At 34.5% G+C, this 13,826-nt stretch overlaps 1 protein-coding gene across 18 annotated transcripts in view; it reads left to right on the top strand.

Annotated features, from left to right (window-relative positions):
• Positions 1–13,826, top strand: part of LOC105477129 (RALY RNA binding protein like) — a 733,794-nt gene that overhangs the window by 450,154 nt on the left and 269,814 nt on the right. The gene's annotated exons all lie outside the window — the stretch shown is intronic.

Raw genomic sequence — 13,826 nt, 5'->3', positions numbered from 1 at the left:
TCAGGAGGTTCTAGGAGAGCCTGACTATAGAACTTTAGTACAGTACATGAACTTCATAAAAAGTAAACTTCGTAAAAACAATCTCTCTGCTTAAAAGCCTTTTTCTAATTTACTTCAAGGTTTGCTATCCTAATGTAGACTGGTTAGCTGTAGCCTTGTAGATTTAAAGAGAGAATAGATTGGAAAAGATGAGTTCTAAATTCAGACAGATTCTCAAAGGCATGATTCTTATGAATATGTATAATGTCAACTCTAGTCTATGTGGATTTCTAGTCCTTTGCAGTTCTAATTTAGCCATTATTTTCAAGCTGTTTTTCTGTGAAACCAATTTACTATGACACTTTGGTAAGGCTTTTTTAGCATTTGCTAATTACAAGGTTACATCTGCATAATTATTAATTATGAGGTTACATCTGCATAATGGATATTACCAATAATTTAACTTAAATGTTTCAGTTAAAACTTTAAATGCATGGAATTAACCAGAAGTCACAATGAGTTGCTACTATATCAGTTATAGAATTGAGAAGGAAACAATTCAAGACAAACATAGTAGTAAGTGAAAATTTGAGCTTTACCACTGCATGAATGAGAGGAAAGATGAGTTTGATGCCACAAAGAAAAAGGGGTCATATGTGGTAATAACCTGGTAGAGAGTTAAGGGAAAGTCTCATCCCAAAGTATATTTTAGCATGAAGGGCTCGTTCAAAATTTGTTCTAGGAAGATATAAAAGTGTTTGCTTTATGGGTAAAGTTAAAGAAATCTACACTGTCATTTTCTTTGAGCTCAGAATTCAGCCTCAGACATGAGCATTGTTTACTGGGCCAGGCTATGTTTTAAGCATTTAAAACTTTTGGAATCTTATCTGAGCCACTAAATTTTGAGCAGATTTTACAGAGAGTGGCATCATTTCCTAGAAAAACAGCAGCAACAAATGTAGGGAACAGAGGGATGTCCTCAGGGTTAGTGTGTCCAGGGATCAGGACAGTGCTCAACAGAGTATAGGGGCATTGATACTTATAATTGTTCCAGAGAAGTCTCTCTCAGACGCCATAAGACTAATTTCTATTTAATTTCCTTACTGTCATATGGAAGAGATTGAAGCCGCCTGGCATCAGTATGGTAAGGACTCTGCCTTCATAAAGTCCTGTGGATTATGGAAAGCCCACATAGAAAATAATGGTAAATAAAGGAAACAACAGTACTGTTTAATTTGAAAAGTAGACATATCTGTGTCTCAAGATATATGAATTGATGTGTATACACCAAGTCGTTGTTATCTACAAGGAAAAAAAAAGTAGATGTATTTATTATTATATGATGTGAAGTTTGGTTGTAACAAATTAAAGACTGTACCTTTTTGAGATAATCATGTAACATTTTCAGTGACTCTCTTAAGGCATTGTGCACACCATACATGCTTAAAATTCAAGATCCTTGTGACTGAAAGCCAGTTCTGATTATAATAGACACAATTCTCAATGCTAAGTTCTAACAAATTAAATGTATCCCTAATGTGGCAATAAAAACTTCTTCTAAGTTTTATTCCATTTTCAAAGATGAGCTGAGTTCCACTTGTCAGCTATGACATGCTGTTAGATTTGTTCTTTTATTGTGTTGTTTAAATGTTCAGTGGGCACAAGTTTTTCATTTGGTAAAGAATTAATGTGTTATATTTTCATGACACATTAATTTTAGATACATTAGTCTAAAAGCATGAAAGATTATTTTGATCCAGTTCATTGCATAAAATAATGATCACTACCCATTTTCACTTTAAAGGGCATATCTTGATATGCATAGAAGGATAGTGTTGAAAATAATTGTGTTTATGAAATTAATAAATCTCCAAAATAGTGGTCCAAAAACTATTTTACCCCTTAGGTCATCCTACTGTCCTGTAAGTTATCAACAGTAAGTAGAATCAAATTTACATACTCTTACTATTGAGATGATAGCTGACCTTGAGAATAATTATTTTAGAGAAGTAGGGAGAGGAAGTTGTCAATTGGGGTGCATTGAGGGGAGAGTATGAGATGAGAACGTGAAATGAAAGATTACAAACGGCAATTTGAAGTTTTTCTCTAAACAGGAGCAGGAAAATCATGTGGGGGTTGATGGTGTGGAGGGATGTCGGTACAAATAGTTACCCTTTACATGATGGGGACTATCACAAATATGCTGTGGGGAAAAAAAGAGTGAGAGGAAAAAAATTTAAAAAAATCCTTGAGTGAATCAAAGAGCATGGAATCCAAGCCTAAGCAGAAGGATTTGTTTCATCAGGAAGGGACCAATGGCCCCATCATGAACGTGGAAAGTCTGACCATCCTGAATACATGAGGTTGGTAGGTCTGATAGTGGGAGATGAGATACTTCTCTTTCGACTGGTACTATTTTCTGTGTGAAATAATCACTTGAAAAAACAAGTCTTGACAGAAAAGGGTTGACATTTTCACTTTGGGTTATTGTTAGTCTTTAGAGATTGTCATATTCGACATCCCTCTCTGTCCAGGAGTCAGATGAGTCGTGCTCAGATATTTTGAATATGGCCATCCAGCAACGAGCAGCTCCGTTTTTCAAGGACAGCCCTTTCCATGTTTAGACATCACTAACTTTTAGAAAACCTTTTCTTACTGTACTAGTTCTCTACTGCAGCTATAACAAATTACCACAACTGAGCTGCTAGAAACAACCCCACTGCATTATCATACAGTTCTGTCAGTCAGAAGCCTGATGTGGGTTTTACTGGGCTAAAGTCAAAATTTCACTAAGACTGTGTTCCTTTTTGGAGGCTATAAAAAAGAATCCTTTTCCTTGTCTTCTCTGATTTTTAAAGGCCATGCACATTCCTTGGCTCATGGCCCCCTTTATTCATCTTCAATGCCAGCACCATTGCATATCTCTGTGTGTTTCTGTTATGGTCATATCTTCCTCTGACTGATTGCACTTGGAAATGGATCTCTGCTTTTAAGGGTGCATGTGATTAGGTTGAGCACTTCTGGATAATCAGGATATCTCCCCATCTCAAGGTCCACAACTTTAACCCCATCTGCAAAGGCCTCTTTTGTATTGTAAGATTACATATTCACAGTCTACAGGGATTAGGATATGGATGTCTTTGGGGAATATTATTCTGCCCATCACACTTGTATTAGGTTTAAATATTTTGCACACTGCCTCTTGACTTACCTTATGGAATTGTGACACAAAATAGAGTCGTTTTCCATAGAGTAATCCTATCAGATGTTTCAGTGTAAACTTCAGGGGCTCTTGTCTTTTTTTCCCCAAAATTTCTCCTAAACTGCTGTGCCCATAAGTAAACATAAGTCATATTGACATCATTGACATCATGTATTCTTTTTATACATATAGAGAAATGCATTAATATATAATTTGAAAGTCACAGAGTACAGAGAAACTGGAGTTTATTTGAATAGCATTACAGTATATTCTTAGAAGTTCATGTTATAGTGTCCTTTTCAAAATATGAAAAAGAAGTTTAGATGTAAAATTATGTTTGTTGAAAAGAAAGTGGTGAAACTGTCTTTCAAGGAAGTTGATTTTAATTTGGTTCAATTTCACAGTCCTTAATTGAACATTACTGTTACCTTATGAAACAATCTCTACCCTAATGGCCTGGGGCTAATTGGGAAGATGGGCACAAATGGTTTTATTGTATTAAAATAAATGAAATGATACAGTAATTATAGGATGCAATAGGAAAATAGCTTCGGGCAGAAGAACTGGTAAAGAACTTGTCTCCTGAGCTAAATTTTAGTAGATGAGAAGTTATGAAAGTATACTGTATGGCAAAAGCTTCCAGACAACAGAAATAGAAGAAGCAAAAACACTGTAAAGCACCAAACATTATAGAGGGAGTATATTTGGTAAATATCAAGAAGCTCATATGAATAGTACTAGCAGTACCTTTAAATTCTGATTAGCATTGACTATCAGCTAACTTTTCTAAGTGCTTTATTCCTTTAACCTTCATAGATATCCTGTAAGGTAGACACCATAATTACCTAAATTCATTAGTTTAGGGAACTGAGGCACAAAGAGGTTAAGCAACTTTCCAACAGTGTATAGCAAATCCAAGGTTTAAAACTCTGGAAGTCTGAATTCAAAGATTGTGTTACACTATACTGGCTCTCAGGATAACCAGAATATAATGAATAAAACAAAGAGTGGTGAATGATAAGGAATGTCAGCAGGAATTTTTGTTAGAGCTGGGACCTTAGCCACTTATGGAAGGGCTCCCTTAGTGGGGTTAAACAGAAGAGCATCATGGTCAGGTCACATGTCACTGTGGTTGTCATTGTGATTGTGGTTATGTGGAGGGAGTGGGAAGTGATCAAAAGAGAAACATGCTAAAAGGTAATTCAGAGACAGGACACTTATCCAGGTAAAATATGACAAAAATATAGCAGAGCAGGCAAAAAAAAAAAAAAAATGCTGAAAGTGATAAATAGTAAAGTAACAGGATGTGATATTTGTACACATGAGTATGTGATATGATAAAAAAGAGATAAGAGATAACACTCAGTGTTATACTTTGACTTTTGAACTTTTGTAATTTACTAAGTTAGAGAACACTTAATAAGAGCAGAAAGTTTAAGTTGAACATGCTAAAATAGAGCTGCTTGTGAGAATTCCAGGCTCTGCCACTAGGCGGCGGCATTCGTGTGCGCTTGCATTGTGCGAATTCCGCCCAAGCTTTACTCTCTGCATGATTTGTTAGTGAAATTCTGATTGTCTAAAGATCTCCCATTCTCTACTTCTGTTGTATTATTAGTTTCTGACCACACGATGGAGTCATTTCTTCACGTTTCCTCACACTGATTTTGTTTTTTAAGAAAATCAATCCAGTCAAACACTAGCTGGAATAAAAGACGTTTAAATTTTCAGAATATTCATCTGAAAATTTAGGTTCTCTTTGGCAAGGAACACAACAATTAATTCGGTAAGTATTCAGAACCAGCTTCAGGTTATTTAAAATGAAAATTGAGATTGCTGGAAAGCATTAATTAATCCAGGAGCATTGATTTTAAAAATTGTTTAGAGACACTGAAAAAGCATATTTATTAAGTCTGAATCAAATTTGGAATTCATTTAAAACAGGTGATTGACTATACACAAGTATATTGTCAAGCTACATTCTATTTTGTGTATGATCCTGCCAAGTTTTAATAAAATATTAGTCTTCGACCTTTAATCAATAATGTTTTAGAAGAGAGTAGCAACAAATGATACTGGTAGAGCACCTTACAGTTTGCTGTGCTTTCACAAGCCTTATTTCGTGTGACACTGAAAGGTCAATCAATTAAACCCCTATTCCAAGGAAAATGTAAAGAACTGATAGATTCTAGACAAAGAAAAAAAATAATACCATTACCTTACGTATTTATACTGCCTCTGGTACACTCTTGATCTTTAACAATATATCTTCAATTTGTTATCCAAGATATGTTACAATGCTTTTAAATGACTGCAACAATAGAAACATGGTTGTTAACCTTTCAGGGTTGGATTGAATGACCTAAAAAGGGCTTCTGAAGTCTTCAACTTAGTATTTGTCCTCCTAGGTCAAATAATCCCTCCTATTTTTTCTCACAGGGTGATCAGTCCTTTTGGAATGATCTCTCTCTCTTAGACCACGATACTTTTCCAGTTCTTTGTTTAGAATCTGGGTACCTGAAATCCCTGTCCCACATGACATTTTTATGCTAAGGCGTAACTGGGAGGAAGCCTCAATGGAAATACTGTCATTCTTAATTTTGCAGTCATCTAGTGTGCTTTCACTGCTCTCCAGACAGAGGTCTTATGGAGTGGCTAGGATTCCAAATTCATGGACAATTTTCAGTTTTTATCTCATAGGGTCTCTCTAATACATACAGCATTTCTTTCTTCCTGCAGAACTGTGTTCCAGATTTCTTCACGCATTTCTGGCCACTCTTTCTCAGCTTCTTTTTCCCTGTCTCCTTCACTTCTGTCTCTATATTCTGTTAAACACCAGATTTATTTCTCTAGCTCAGACCTCTTCTGTGAGCTGAGGTCTTACAGATAAAATTGGATTATTGATGTTTTCCACTTTCCTACCATAATGAATGATATGACCATCCATTCTCTCACTGCGCAAATGAGAAATCTCACACCCATCTGTTTCCTCTCTCTTCTTTAATGCCCATATTTAAATTCAATCCTTCAATGTACCTTATCAAATCTATTTCAAATTGTACCCCACTAAATTCATGTCTATTTCCATTGTCAAAAGTTGGTCTACTCTAAAATTTTCCATTTGGGCTATCCATATTAGACTCCTAATTGCTGTTGTGTCTTTCTCTTTTGCCCTCTTTCAATCTATCCTCTGGAATCTCAAAGTAATCTTTTAAAAACATAAATACACCTAATGCTACTTGTTGTGTAATACCTTTCAATGACTTACTATTAGATGCAGAGTAAAATCCTAACTACTAAACTTGATACAGTTTGGCTGGTATTTTTCGCTCCTCTTTCTTAAGTAATTCTTCCCTCTTTTCATTATTTCATAGTCACCAATATTTATGCAACTTCTCAGCCTATAAGTATTTTCTTCCTGCATTCACACATCTTAATTTTAAATAGTTCTTAGTTTCCCTGGCTCTTCCTCATCTTTCAAGTTTCAGATTTAGTAACACGTCCTCAAAAAGGCCTTCCTCACTCCCTGTCCCATTATGATCCCCAATAGACATTATTGTGTATTTTATTTATTTTATTTGTGAACATTTATTTGCTTATCTATTTCCCTTGTTAGAATATAAATTCCTTTGAAGGTAGACAAACTTACTTTTACCTACTACATTATTTAAGTCCTACAGAGTAGGTAATAATTGATATTCACCAAAAGAGTAAATGAATATATTTTTACATCAACTTGTGTTGCAGTTAAAGTCTGAAGAAATCATCGTGGAAAAAGCTAAGTAAAATGATAACATTTTGTTGAGAAACATGGGAGGATAGAGTACTGATGGGGAGGACCATCAAGGTAGGGTGCTGCTGAAGGAAACACCAAGTAAAAAGGATGGATACAGGGGCCTAGCAAGAATGACAGTAGCAGTCTTCATGAGCATCTACGGTCTCAGATTGAAATATTGATGGAAGTTATTTTGGAAAATAATTTTTGTTTATTAAAACCCAAATTTGTTAATGGTAAAAAACCAAAAATATTAATGGTGAAAGATCTTATTTCAGATGGTCTGTCTAGTAAGAAAAATGTGGAGGATAATCTTTTGAAACAGATAACCTAATAGGCATAGATACAAAATACAAACTGCCATTATAGACATCTCAACTATCTGGATGCCTGATTGACTCAGCAAAAAGCACAGCATTTGATTACACCTAGAACCTTGACTCAGGATTAAAATACACTGGAAGTGGCTACAGAAAATCTAGGCTGTTATGGCAATTGAATCCTCTCGGTGACTTCCCTAGTGTTTCTCTGTTGTGCATATCACCTTCTAATATACTATGTAATTTATTTATCTGACTATTGACTGTCCTGCCTTATTGAATGTATGCTCCAAGAAGACAGGAACCTTTGTCTATTTTGTTAACTTTAGTATCTCCTTCACCTAGATAGCAGGGGTTCAATAAACTTTTCTTTAATGGACTGAAATAAAAGTGAACTACAATATTGTGCTGGAAATAATGTGAGAGTATGGGAAAAATACTTCCAAAATGCATATATTCTGAGACTTAGAAACTACTTCTGGGCATTCATCCTAGGAAAATAAGTGAGCAATACAAATATATAATGATATTCATTGTGACACTTCTATAATAATAATGAATAAAACTTAACAATCCTCAATAATGGCAGATTCATTAAACAAATTCTGGGAATTCCACACAATGCAAACCTAAGCAGACAATGAAAATGATACTGTGGAGATGTAAAGATATTTTACAAATATTGCTCAGGGTAAACTCAGCTCATATGACAGAACAGTCTTTGTAATATGTATGATAGTATACAATAGAGCATATATTTGTGTGTGTATATACGCACAGTATTTCATAGACTAAAGCTTGAAAGGTTATGCACTACAATACTGAAAGTGGTTCTCGAGTGGAATTATGTGTGATTTTCCCCTTTTGTGTGTTTTCTAATTGTTCTACAATGAGTATGCATTTTTGGATGAAAAACCAAAAGGATATATGGTTTTTTAAAAAGAATCTTTACTCCAGAAATTTTATAAATGACTATACTGACATCCAAAAATGTTAAATGACATGCTAAAGATCATGCAGCATCTTAATTTTCCTTTCAAAGAGTAACTCTGAGTAACTAAGAAAAGAAATAAGGACTTGAAACTCCAAGCTTAATTCTGATTGCCAAGAGAAAACATCATTTAAGCAAATGGAAGATTAGGACAATCAGGCTATATGATTTAGAAATTTTTCCAGCTAAGATTAGCACAGCAAATTACAAAAATAAAATTCAAAACAAAGGTAGACTTTTAATTGGAAACGGAATTCAGAATGAGTAGAAGACTCTGAAAATGGAATATTTGACATTACAAATGTTTTACTAATTAGGAACAGGAACGCCATCCTAAATACAGCCTGGCTACCTAGTGTGCTCTCCAAAGAACGCTTAGTGTAACCGGGGCCTTCTAGTGTGGAGGGATGAGTCATAATTCAGGACAGGTACATGAAGATAGCCAGGGAGGCCACCAAACTTTCAAACACTTCAAACAACAACAACAAGAAACCCTATATTCAAGCAGAAAAAGGGAAGTATGATGAGTAACTTTGATTGCTTAGAATATGCATTGATTCAAAAGGAATTTTGTGTGGGTAAGTGGGAAAGATGATGCAGTTTCTCTGCTGCTTCCATGTGTCTCCTCAATAATGCTCATCTTTAAATTAGGACGTTGAGGAAACTGAAGACCCAAATGTTCTGTTGGCCTCACTAAACTAGAAACTGGTAAATGAAGTTGATATTGAGAACACTAAACACCAAAATATTTTTGCTGACTTTACCAAACTAAAAACTGTTAAATGACAGTGGTAATGGCTGTGTTCCCGGTGCCCAGCTCAATGACTGTTGTGGAGAGTAGGTACTCCATAAACATCTGTGAAGGAGAGTAAAAATGTGAAGATTATCAGACAAAGCAAAATAATTTAACCAATTCATCTGCATTTTCCAAAGAATATACACTTGGAATGCAAGAAGAAAAACTTGCAAATTAGATCAGATTTTATAAAAATTAAAGAGCTTTGTAGAGCATCAGCAGATTGAAACATAAATGTTTTTATTATCAGGATGCATTGCATGAACAACAGACAGGTGAAACTGACACTAAAATCAGGTAAAAACTCTAGGAATTTTAGGAACATTCTGGAAGAAAAGTGTGATCATAAGGAGATTGCCAACAAGTCCCAAACCCTATTTCATGTTTTGATAGTATCACTAGGTTGATAAATTTTATAAATGCCTTTATAATGTTTCTGCATTTCAGCAAGGTCTTTGCTTATTTTAGCAAAGTCTGACTTTCACAAATCCCTCTTATTGTCCAAGAAAAGAAATACAGACTGTATGAAAATGGTATTAGGTTGGTTCATGTTGTTCTCTTAAGGTGACCCCTGCCCAAAAATCATTCAGTTTATTTTTTGTGTGTTCATATTTGGGTTCTGACTTGATCTTTTAAAGGCCTTTTAGTGTTTAGAAATTGAAGAAGTATTAATATCTGAGTGTCACTCTCAATTAAAAAGCAAAAATATTAACAAAATTGCTTAAGGTTGTCATGGGATGAAAGATCAATTATATGAAAATCTTTTGAAAACTGTGTAACACTGCTCAAATATATTAGTATAATTGTCATAATTTTCAAGATAGCACTGTATTCAAGATGGTAGCTTCAGATGGTAGTAAACAGGGTCAAAAAGACATTTCTTTTTTTGGATGGGAAGATCTGTATGTAAATGTAGACTGAGGTATAGAATTCAGGATAGAGGAAGTTGAAAGTACTGGAAATAAAGAGGGTCAGGAACAGAGTCTTGGGAGAAAGTCAGTAGTAAAAACTATTCATTAATTTCTCCAACATCCTTCTTTTTGATATATTTGATGGCATTAGAACTTATATTCTGCAGACTCATATGGTCCTGGAAAAATTACACATAAAATTGTTTGTATGATTTGAACAACTGTTACTTAAAGGTGAAGACATTTCTTAATCTCAATTGGCATTACTCATTTATATTATTAAGCAAATTCCATATTATTAAGTTCCATATTGCTATGCTCTAAAAGCTTGTTTCCACCCCACCCCCCTGCCAAATTCATATGTTGAAATTGTAACTCCTAAAATGATGAAATTAGGAAGTGCATCCTTTGGGAGGTGATTAGGTTATGAGGCTGGAGGCCTATTGAAAGGGGTTAATGTCCTTATAAAATAGCTCATTCTCCCGTCCTACCATGTGAGAGGACAGCTGGAAGATGCCCTCTATGAACAAGAAGGCAGGCCGTTATAAGACACAGAATCTGCCAGTGACTTGACTTGGATCTCCCAGGCTCCAGAACTGTAAAAAATTGAAATAAAATCTACACGGGAGGCTGAGGCAGGAGAATGGCGTGAACCCGGGAGGCGGAGCTTGCAGTGAGCCAAGATTGTGCCACTGCACTCCAGCCTGGGCCACAGAGGGAGACTCCGTCTCAAAAAAATAAATAAATAAAATAAAATAAAATAAAATAAAATAAAACTTATATTGTTTATAAGCTACCCAGTTGATAGTATTTTGCTGTAGCAGCCCAAATGAACTAAGGCACATATCTTAGACTTCTATTTCCATCTTTAAAATGGGAAGAAATTTTTTTTCCAGCTACAAATTTGCTATGTTTAAGGCAGATGATATTATTAGAAGTCCATTCTAGAAATTCTGAGTATTTGGATATAAAAGCAGTGTTGTACCATGTCCCATTTTATATGTATCTTTGATAGTGGTGGTTAACAATAACCTGCTTTGTAACATCCTAAGAAAAAATAACAGTTGTAAATTCAGATATTTGGTTGTGACTTTATATAAACGCGTGTGTGTGTGTGTGTATTTTTCTTTATTTTTCTGTCTGAACTTTACGTTTAGTATATTCCAGTACAGTGGTGACCTTGATTTATTCTAGATGAGATCAGGGTTAAATTCTACTATTTTGTAAGGTACCCCACCAAGTTTTATAGAAAGCCTAATGAATATCTCCAAACAACATTATTTTGAATAAGAAATGAAGGAGAGCTTTTCTCAGAGGAATATACAGTGTTTTCATTTCAGCAACATTGAATTCCCACTACACATAGCCCCATGGCCTTGAGTAAGTAACGGACTCAATATGACGCTATTTTGAGAACGTGACTTTATAATGACTTCATGCTATGTGTATCATGTTTCCATTCAGAATGGAATAGATGATTCATTTTAAATATCTATCCCACAAATGTTTATGATAGCAACTAACTGCAATTGGCTGCACTTTTTCTGGCCATAAAATTGGAGGCTTTAGCCATAGATACAGATTTATCATAAACTAATTTCTTTACTACAATTGATAGAATTGGGCTTTTTTTCAATATTGCCTGCAGTTTATTAAAATGTTAGAGACTGAGTCTTTAGTAAATCTCCATTTAATGTACTTTTCTAGTGGTATACTATGTTTGTATTATTCAGAATGTCCTGGTTCAGCAATAGAGTTTATAGCTAGATGAGATTACAGGCTGATAACAACCAGATAGAGTTTGGACAGTAGGAGATAACTATTTATCACATCAGGCAAATAAAGTAGAAACTGGCTCTCCCCTGCTTCTTTTCCCCCACCCCTACTTTAAAAAAAAATTTTTAGCTGCACAATTTAAAATAGAAAAAGGCTGTTCCAATAAAAACACATTTTTGTATTTATTTGATAGTGAATTGAAGTACAGCAACTTTTAAGGAAAAATAAGTCCTGAGTAGTTTCACAAATAAACATTCCTTTTGGTAAAATGTTATTTCTTTTTAATTGCAGAGATAATAGTAACAAATCAGACGATGTGTTTAAAGCAACAAAATGGTAACAATAACAACAAAACATTGTAAAAGAGGCTATGAGTCAATACTAACTAAAGATTAAATTGCATATGGCATTTGGGAAATGAGGACCAAACAGCTTAGTTTTTGTATATATGCAAACTGTATGGGTCATATCACTTCTAAATTAGGAAAATGTGTATGCCTACCTCTCACGTGTTTTTTCTGTTAAGACAGAGGCATTCTGCTACCATAGAAAGATCCATCAAAGTCTATGCAATCAACCAAACTTAGACTTCAATCCAGTCCTACTTAAAATTGGCTTGGGATGAGATACTTAACTTTTCTTAAGTCTTGACTTCACGAAATTACAGGTTTGCACCGTTGGAAATGTTGACTGATGATAAAATGATATAATGAATATAAATGACTTAGTACAGTTCCTGCCAAACAAAATACCTCATTACTTAGTAAATGTCATAACTGTACTTGTAAAGATCGCAGATTAAACTAAGCATCAACCTGACAGTGTTAACTTTTATATTGTTAGATTCGATTAGAATTCATATTACTACATTTTGTATTCATGAGCTCCACATCTAAATAAGAGTACACATTATAACATGCTCTAGTGACACGGATTTATGTGTTGCCCCTAAACATATCTCTTCATTTATGCTTTTATTTCTTTCCTCCCTACTTTTGACCAATATCTTTTGTCTGCTAACAATACTCTTCCTCTGTCTTTATGTCTGCCTTTCAAAGGCCTGTGCTCTGATTTATGAAATCCCAGATGAACCACTATATTTTCCATGAAGCTCTTTAGAAAACATGTTTAAAATAAAACTGTCACTCTCTGCCATTCCTACAGTACTTGTCGTTTTATTAAACTTCTGAAGCTAATGATGAAATGTTTGTCCTATTGGTCTGTGAGTTGCTGGCACCAAAATACATTTACTGTACTCTATTTTAATTCTCCATAGCTTATAACACAGTCTCATGTATTCAGTACATTTATCAATAAAGGTTTAGTAGCCCTTATTATATTTATATATTCAATACACTTATTAATAAGGGCTAAGAAGTCAGGAAATTTTCTAGGATTAAAGTTTAAATAATGGGAAAAAAATCGATAAAAGACTGAGGAAGGGCTGGTCAGAAAGATAGAAGAGAAGCCATAGTACAGTGTGTCACAGAGAGAAAAGAGAACTTCAAAGAGTTGGAGGAGGTCAACACGCTAAATTGACAACCACTCCAATTTTTCTTGAACTCATTCTATTGATATATCAAATGGTGGGAAAATGATAAACTACTATTTTCTTTTAGGTTGGTTCCATGGCATTTATTGAGTTGAAGCCTTTAATCCTGTAAACTATACTCAGGATTCTAGTTCTGACCTTGAAAAGCCCACACCTATTCATGTAGTTAGGGAGAACCTGCTGTTTGCCAGATAATGGTGGTGAAAAAGGTATGCAAGATAGTAATCATTCTTTATTCCTGCCATTATAAAGCGAACATCCTGATTGCTAAGGGTAATGAGGATAACTGATTGAACATTTACAATGCGTTAAGTAGCAGGCTAAGTACTTTACATATTTTTTATTTTATTCTCACATTTCTATGAGGAGGTGTTCTATAAAAACAAAATGGAGGCATCGAAAAGTGAAACAATATTTAATTGTTACACTATGTTGGAAAAAAAGGTAAAATCAGTCTGATTATCTTCTGCTTTACATCCCTTCCAATTGTTTATAATACCTGTCATATCTTTTAAGTACTGTCTTCT

The sequence above is a fragment of the Macaca nemestrina genome, chromosome 8 (assembly GCF_043159975.1).
Source record: "Macaca nemestrina isolate mMacNem1 chromosome 8, mMacNem.hap1, whole genome shotgun sequence".
Lineage (NCBI taxonomy): Eukaryota > Metazoa > Chordata > Mammalia > Primates > Cercopithecidae > Macaca > Macaca nemestrina.
The sequence above is the reverse complement of the archived record's forward strand: the minus strand, read 5'-3'. Positions and strand labels throughout refer to the sequence as shown.